Source organism: Apteryx rowi, unplaced genomic scaffold (assembly GCF_003343035.1).
Source record: "Apteryx rowi isolate R43461 unplaced genomic scaffold, aptRow1 scaffold_11, whole genome shotgun sequence".
NCBI classification, from domain to species: domain Eukaryota; kingdom Metazoa; phylum Chordata; class Aves; order Apterygiformes; family Apterygidae; genus Apteryx; species Apteryx rowi.
The window spans coordinates 7,142,972-7,149,983 of NW_020447308.1; positions in this window are offsets into that span (position 1 = coordinate 7,142,972).

Genomic DNA, 7,012 nt, shown 5'->3' on the forward strand with positions numbered 1-7,012 from the left:
TATAAAAGACAAACACACAAGCTAGATCTGGCTCTGGGAAGGACAGACCATGATGGACTTTGCAATGGTTTGTGCTAAGGCTTCAGTCCTGCAACCTTTTATGCTCCTAGACGCAAACGCGAGCGGCCCCACTGAGTTCAGTGGAAGTTTTCCTGCGTGCCAGGTTCAGAGGTTTGCGGGTTCAGAGCCCGGCTCCCATAACGGGGTACCGACTTGTAGTATCGTTTCAAACACTTATCAGGAATTTCCACGTACCTGCCTGTCTGTCTAGCGAGGCTTTTCCGATGTGCTTGTTCCTTTGGCAGCACGCCGTTCCTCAGCCCGGCTCCTCGGTTTGCAGAAACGACGCTCGTGGACCTGAGACATCGGCAAGAGAGAGAGAGAGACCCCTTGCTCGGGGGCGCCGGAACGGTGCTCCGCGGTTTGCCCTGCTGCGTTGGCTCCGCCGAAAGAGGTTGGAGGGCGGCCGTGCCGCTGGGTTCGCCCTCCAGAGCCGGTGCAGAAGGCTCGTTGCCAGCGTGTGTCTCACCAAGCAAAGAAAGGGATGCTTTAGAGGAGAGTCTTCTTCTGGAAATGAGAGCTGACATTTTATAAATGAAATGTAAATTCTGAGGAAGACTTTGGCAATTGTGCTCCTGAATGATACAGGCACTTCTGAATATCCTCCTGCGGGATTTTGACTGGAGTTTTCACTGTGCGTCAAGGCTTGCGTTATAGCACTGGAGGTTTTCTAGGATTTTCTTAGTTTTTGCAATGTGTCTGGTTTTAGTTAAATCTCTGATTGCATGGACTTGTGCAAGAAGAGCGTCTGTATAAAACAGTATTTTCTAGCCACTTAAAAAGTAGGTCTGACTGTCATTGTGGATTGGTTCGGCATATACTTTCATTTGTAGGGTTCAAACTCAGTTGCAAACAAAAGTCACTTCCGACTTTTGTGAAAGTATTTGACTTGCTGTTTTAGTGAGAGAGAAAAAACTGCTGTGTAAAAACGGCCCCAGGTTTCCTCCCTGAGCGTCTTTAAGTCGTATTTGCTTATTTTACTGGGCTGTTTTCATTATCTCCATGATCTTGGAGGAAGTTGGACTCGGTGGTGCCTTGTGCATTAGCAACAAAAACGTCACCTTAAATTCCAGTGTCAGAGCGTTCATTGCCCTCGCTGGTGTGCGCAGGAGCCCTGCCGGCCCCTGAGGTTGCAAGCTGGAATAAACCCCAGCTTTAATACAAAGTTTGCACACAGAATCGCCTCCTCAGCCCAGTCACAGATTGGATCTGGACTTCTCTTTGACCCACATTTGTCTGCCCTAGTAGGTGAAGGATGGTAAATCGCTAACCTTCATTRATCCATGCCTCTTGGAAAACAGGGCTCAGATGAGGCGTGTAAACTTTGGTTAATCTCACCTCATCATCCCTTAAGTAAAATGACTTCAGATGGAAGATGTGAGCCTGYCTAGCGGTGGTTAGATAAAATAGAGAGGAGAAGATTATCCCCACTAAACTATTAATTTCCTCTCCTCCCCCCTGTTTGCCTTTTGACTAATTCATAAAAGTTTTTTGGTTTCTGAAGCTACCTTATGAAGTCAAATGGAAAGTCCTGTACCGTGCAGCAAAYGGGAAGATAAAGACCAGGGCAGGGGTCTGATCCAAGGCCCGTTCCAGCTGAGCGGACTGTGCGGAGCAAAGCCCGTTCCCCGGCGGAGCCGCAGCGTGCGCAGTCGAGCTCCTCGTGCGGACGCCGACGCGGGGAAGAGGTGGCGTTTGGCTGCGGGTTATTGCAGGCAGCAGTGCCCCAAAGCTGCACGTGGCTGCTTCTTGTTTTTACCTTTTTTTCTAAAACTTTATTAAAGTAGCTTCGATATGTAGCACAAATGTATGCAATCAACCACACCCTGGCTTAGATTACGTGTCTGTACTGGAATATCTTCTCATTTAGTGGTAGTCTTAGCTAGTTTTGTCAGGATTTCATACATTTTTGTTACAAGTAGAGAGTCACTAGCAGGAACTTTGACTCTTTTTAGTCGGTGTAGCCGTACACAAGGGCCTGGCTGCTGGCAGATGATACTGATGGCCTTGTGGTTTTAAATGACTGTGGTGATTTTTTTATTATTGTTATTATTAATGTATTGAACTGAATTGCAGTGTGTATTCTGTGTTAAGCTTGTCTTAGAAGTAATCCAGTGCTATCCGCTCTGATTTAATTACCAGGAATCAGCATGCATATGTTCAAAGATGGAGAAACCTGATCGTATCAAATTTCCTCAAAGCTCCGGCTGCTCCTCTTTGCCACGGAAAGGTGAGGGAGGGGTGACCTTTGAGAAGGAGCTGAGCAATTTAGTTTCCCCTTCCCTTAAGGACCAACGCACTGGGAAGCGTGCGGAGGACTGCTTTACAGGGAGAAGAACATTCAGATCTCCATCTCAAGCAGCAAGTGTTGCCATCCATGCCTTGTGCCRCTTACTAATGGAAAAAGCACAAGGAAGGAACAAGAAGAACGCAGCTCAGTGAAGGACTTCAGCCGTACCACAAAACATCTGTGAGCTCTCCTAGTTCTCTAAGGTACTGGATAGGTAGGAGGAACCGGAGTATCAYAAATAAGCTGGTAAGCTAGAATGAGAAATAATTAGTCACTATATAGTAGTTGATTGAGCGGTATGGTTAAGAAATTCAATATATGTTTTTTTTATTATGTACATGCTTTTGTATTTATGTTGTCTTTCTGAATACTCAGATGAATCAAATATTTAATTTTTAACAGGAAGGGCAATTAAGGATTCAGAGTCTTAAATCTTTCATATGTTCCTTTCTGGTGATTGCTAGAAATTAGGAAGTTACTGATGTGAGAGCAAGAGACTCACCTCAGGACTGAGCAACCAACTCTGGCAAATGAAACAAAATAAGGACTTCTGCAGCAGTCTTTGCCTGAGTCGCTGTTTTATGTTTTAGCAACAAGTCAGGTTCCCAGATGGGCCCTTGAATTGTGCTCGTCAGGTTTTTTCAGATTTATGAACAACCGAATGAGGCTTTAAAAGGAAAAGAAGATATTTCTCTATAAAAGTTTTGGTTCATCTTCTGTTTCCTCCAGTATGTGGATGCTAGAGAAATCTGCACCAGTTTTTGCTGCCGAGATGCATCTAGTTCCCTGTCCCAAGGGAGGCAGCCTCCTTCCTTCCCTCTCGACTGAACTATCCCCCCTTTGCTAGATATGTATGAGCATGTTCACATTAGCGTTTAGATTTTCTTAACCTGAGATTGTATGTTAATGACTGGTGATGTCACCTACATGCTTTAGCTTGTTAAGCATTATTCACCTATTTTGTTACTAAAGGCCTGTATTATGTATGCCCTCTTATATATGTGAAACTGTAAGTTCTATTTTTGACATTTTAATAAACTTTGATTTGAAAACTGAGGCTCATGAGCAAATAAGGATATTGTAAAAATATACTTAAAGATACAAACTCAAAGCATTTGGAGTTTTGGAAACCAGAGGGAAGGCAGAGCCAGCTGTATCTTTAGGTAACTAAGGATGTTCCTACTAATGTACATAAGAGCTCGGTTACAGGTAAGACCATCGTTCTTTTTGTGGTTTTGATCATGAATTTAAGGCCAGAAATGGTACCTTAAAAAAAAAAAAAAGAAAACAAAAATTTTACAGGTTCTTTTAACTAAAGGGATTCAAAGGTAAGTAGAAGAGGAGCATTGTGGCTTAAAGGATTTACTGTCAAATTGCTGGAAAAGTCAGACATAGCCAAATGTTTGCTCTTTGCTTGCCATACTGATCCGTAGCTGTACTTTCACCTTAGGGCTGTGAATTAGGAAAACTCCGTTATCAGAAGCCTAGGAACCGCAGTGAAATATTCAGTGCTTTATCATCAGTTAGCGTCTTGTCACGAGGCAGACCCTAAAATACCACTGATGTCTGTATGTTGAGGATCTGTATCTTTTTAGACCCGGGCTGAAGTCATGGTTTTGGCAACTCAGTTGTCCACTTCTCCAAAACAGGCACACAGGTGGCCGGGCATAAATGTGGTCTCCAAGCCATAGTGCTTTGGCTGAGAGATGTTCTTTAGCAGCAGTTCATATTGACATGGACATGCAAGTAGTACCAGTGTTGTAACTATCCAAAGATACTAGAGTTAGCATGGTTTTGAACTGAAATTCCCTTGGGAGTGTGCATGTTTTGTTCCAGCTCAGTGGCACCCGTCTAATCCATGCGTTACCTTACTGAGAAAAGTGACTTCTCTCAGAGTTGATTATAACTAAAAGTGCCCCACTGTTTCACAAAATAAAAAAAATCTTGGAAGACACTACTGCAGGTCTCCAGTCCAGCCTCTTGCTTGATACAGGACCAGGTCAGCCCTGATTTTTGWCCAGCCACATCTTGAAAAATGAGAGAGATTCCACCCGTTTCCTCCCCAGAGAACCTGTTCCAGGGCTGTGTGACCTTCCTAGTGGAAAAAGTTTTCCCATCCAAATCTCCCAAGCCGTATATGTGGCTGCTGCCCCTGGGTGTAGGAGGTTTCTCAAGTCGATGCAGCAGGGACGCTGCTCCTCCCTGCCGCTCAAGGACAGCGTCGTTAGCAATCGCCGTAGTCAGGAATTAACAACAGCCAAGCTTGAACGGTGGCGGCTACACGGTAGCGGCATCCTTTGCACCCCCCAGGCAGCAGTAAAACGCTGTAGAAACCTGGATGCCGTGGACTTACCCTCACCTAGGGGTGAGCCTGGGCCAAGAAATGTTTAGCGTAGCAGCTATTTCAAGAGAAGGCAGGTAGTAAGGTCATGTGCCATACTTGGAAACAAAAAAATGCTTACATGCTGGCATTCGGCTGGTCAGGGAGAGGGCATTCTCCAACGAGCAGCGCTAACCAAGCCAAGGCACGCTTCGATCTARTTCTCTGACCTCCTAATGCTCCTCCTAAGGCTTCACTGAAATTCAGGGGTAAAATGGTTTTTTGTTGTTGTTGTTTCTGACAGAGGATTTACGAGAAAACTTTTTCCACTTTGTTTTCCAACAATGTGGTAATAAAAGGGCTTTGTCCAGGTTTTATACTGGGGTTGCCAAAATGCAAGTGTGATGTAGTAAATCAGCTCCGAGCTTTTAAGCCCTGCACTGCGAGTTCTGCTAGCTGTCACCCAAATATATCATTTCTAATTTCATGGATTTCAGTATCACAGACTTCTCATTTTCACTGAAAATGAGAAGCTGAAGCGAAATACAAATTTGATAATAAAAGAAAAATGTGAATGCCTTGTCCAAAAAAACATGAATCAACATTCCATGAAGGCTTCAGTTTAGGCAAACGTTGGGTAACGAACGGTTGATCTGTCCTGGCAGGAGAGTCCTCTTGCAAGTGTAACTGGAGAACGTCATCAGAACTGMAGCCTGGCTTGTACAGTAACGCCTAAATACCAGACCATAATTGGGAATGCCCTGCTAGCAGATCAATTATTCTGAAATTAGGGAAGCAGGGGCTGGAGGTCTCTGACTTTAGACTTGCGAGATGCTTGATTCTGTGCTGAGGTTTGAGCCCCTTCTCTACGCTTCCTCCTGGCTAAAGGACAAGGCTTCTCTCTCTGCAGGAAGCTCCGTTGCGTTGGGCAGTGTTTGCCGCAGGCAGCTGAGTCCTCGCTGGCTCTCTTGCTAACACGAAGCATTTAAAAGCCAGCACCAAGATGCTCCAAGGCTAGTCTTGAGCTGGCTTTTCACGTTTGATGTTGCACCTCCAGTGTCACACGTTCAACTGGGACACTACAGAACGAGCTGGGGGGTCTCTGGCTGCCTGCTGGCTCGTGGGTTGGGGAGCCAGCCCCCCCCAGCACTCATGTCCACAGCTGCCTTATTAACACAGATCCCTTCTGCCTGCAGTGGATAACTACATCCACAGGAAGGCTGTGACGCCTCGGAAAGGAAGCGAGCTCTCCAGGGCAGCAAGCAGGATGGAGTGAATGAGTGAAGGTACCAACAGCAGCACTCGGTGCTGGTAGAAAGCTGTCACACAGACTCCCCCTGCCTGGCCCGGGGCCCAGATCAGACTGGAGGGTCAGCTGTTCGCGAAGGTAACCGCTCTGGTGCAGGCTGAGCTGCATCTCTTTTTTATTTTGCAAGGGGCAAYGCCACGGCCTCACGGGTGGTGGCAGCGATGAAGACTGGGAACCAGTCAGAGTCTAACACCACGGCACCTGCCTTGGAAAGTGAAGGGTGTAACCCTCGTGGTTTGGGCTGTCGTCTGCTAATGGCTGAGATCTAGGACGAACTGTTCATGAGCCCAAGATACCATGGGAGTAATCGCTTTTGTCTGAGATACGCATTACTGTTACTCCACACAAGTAGCTTTTTCTCCTTTTAATAATTAATCGGACACAATGTTTCTGTAGACTTTAGTCTGAGCTGGAAATTCAGTAATAAACAATGGCATATTTGGAGTTTGTCAGTTTAATTGTACTCTTAATTTCTTACATTTATAGTGAGCTAACAGTTGGTTTGCTCACAAACCTCTGTGCTTGCTCAGAATTACAAGCTGAACTGGCTAACAAGCAGCACAGGACTCCAATGGCTTAAGGAGCAGAGCAGATTGTTTCAGGTAAGTGACAAAGTCGAGACCAGACAGTGTAACAGAAGCATCTCTCCGCAAGTCAGCGAAGCAGAGGTACTGCAGTGAAAAGGCTTCGAAGCACAGGGAAACTTTAGCATGTTTTGCCTTTATTTTAAGCTGGATTAGTAAAACTGCCAAAGCAAAAGACGATGGAGGCATGTTTATAGCTGACTACTGACTATGCTGCTCTAAGGCACTCAAGCTCTTAAATCACTTCTACAAATGCTCCCTCGGATTAAAAGTACAACTGTCCGAGCAAATGCTGGTGGAGAGATGAAAGGGATTCAACTTCCCCTCTGTTCATACGGAGAACAGACTTTCCAACGGAGCAGCTAGTCTGCAAATTTTGGGGGTGGGGTGGGGGGGAAGGGGGTAACTTTTAGAGTATAGAGGTAAACCAAATCTAAGGCCACTGGGTT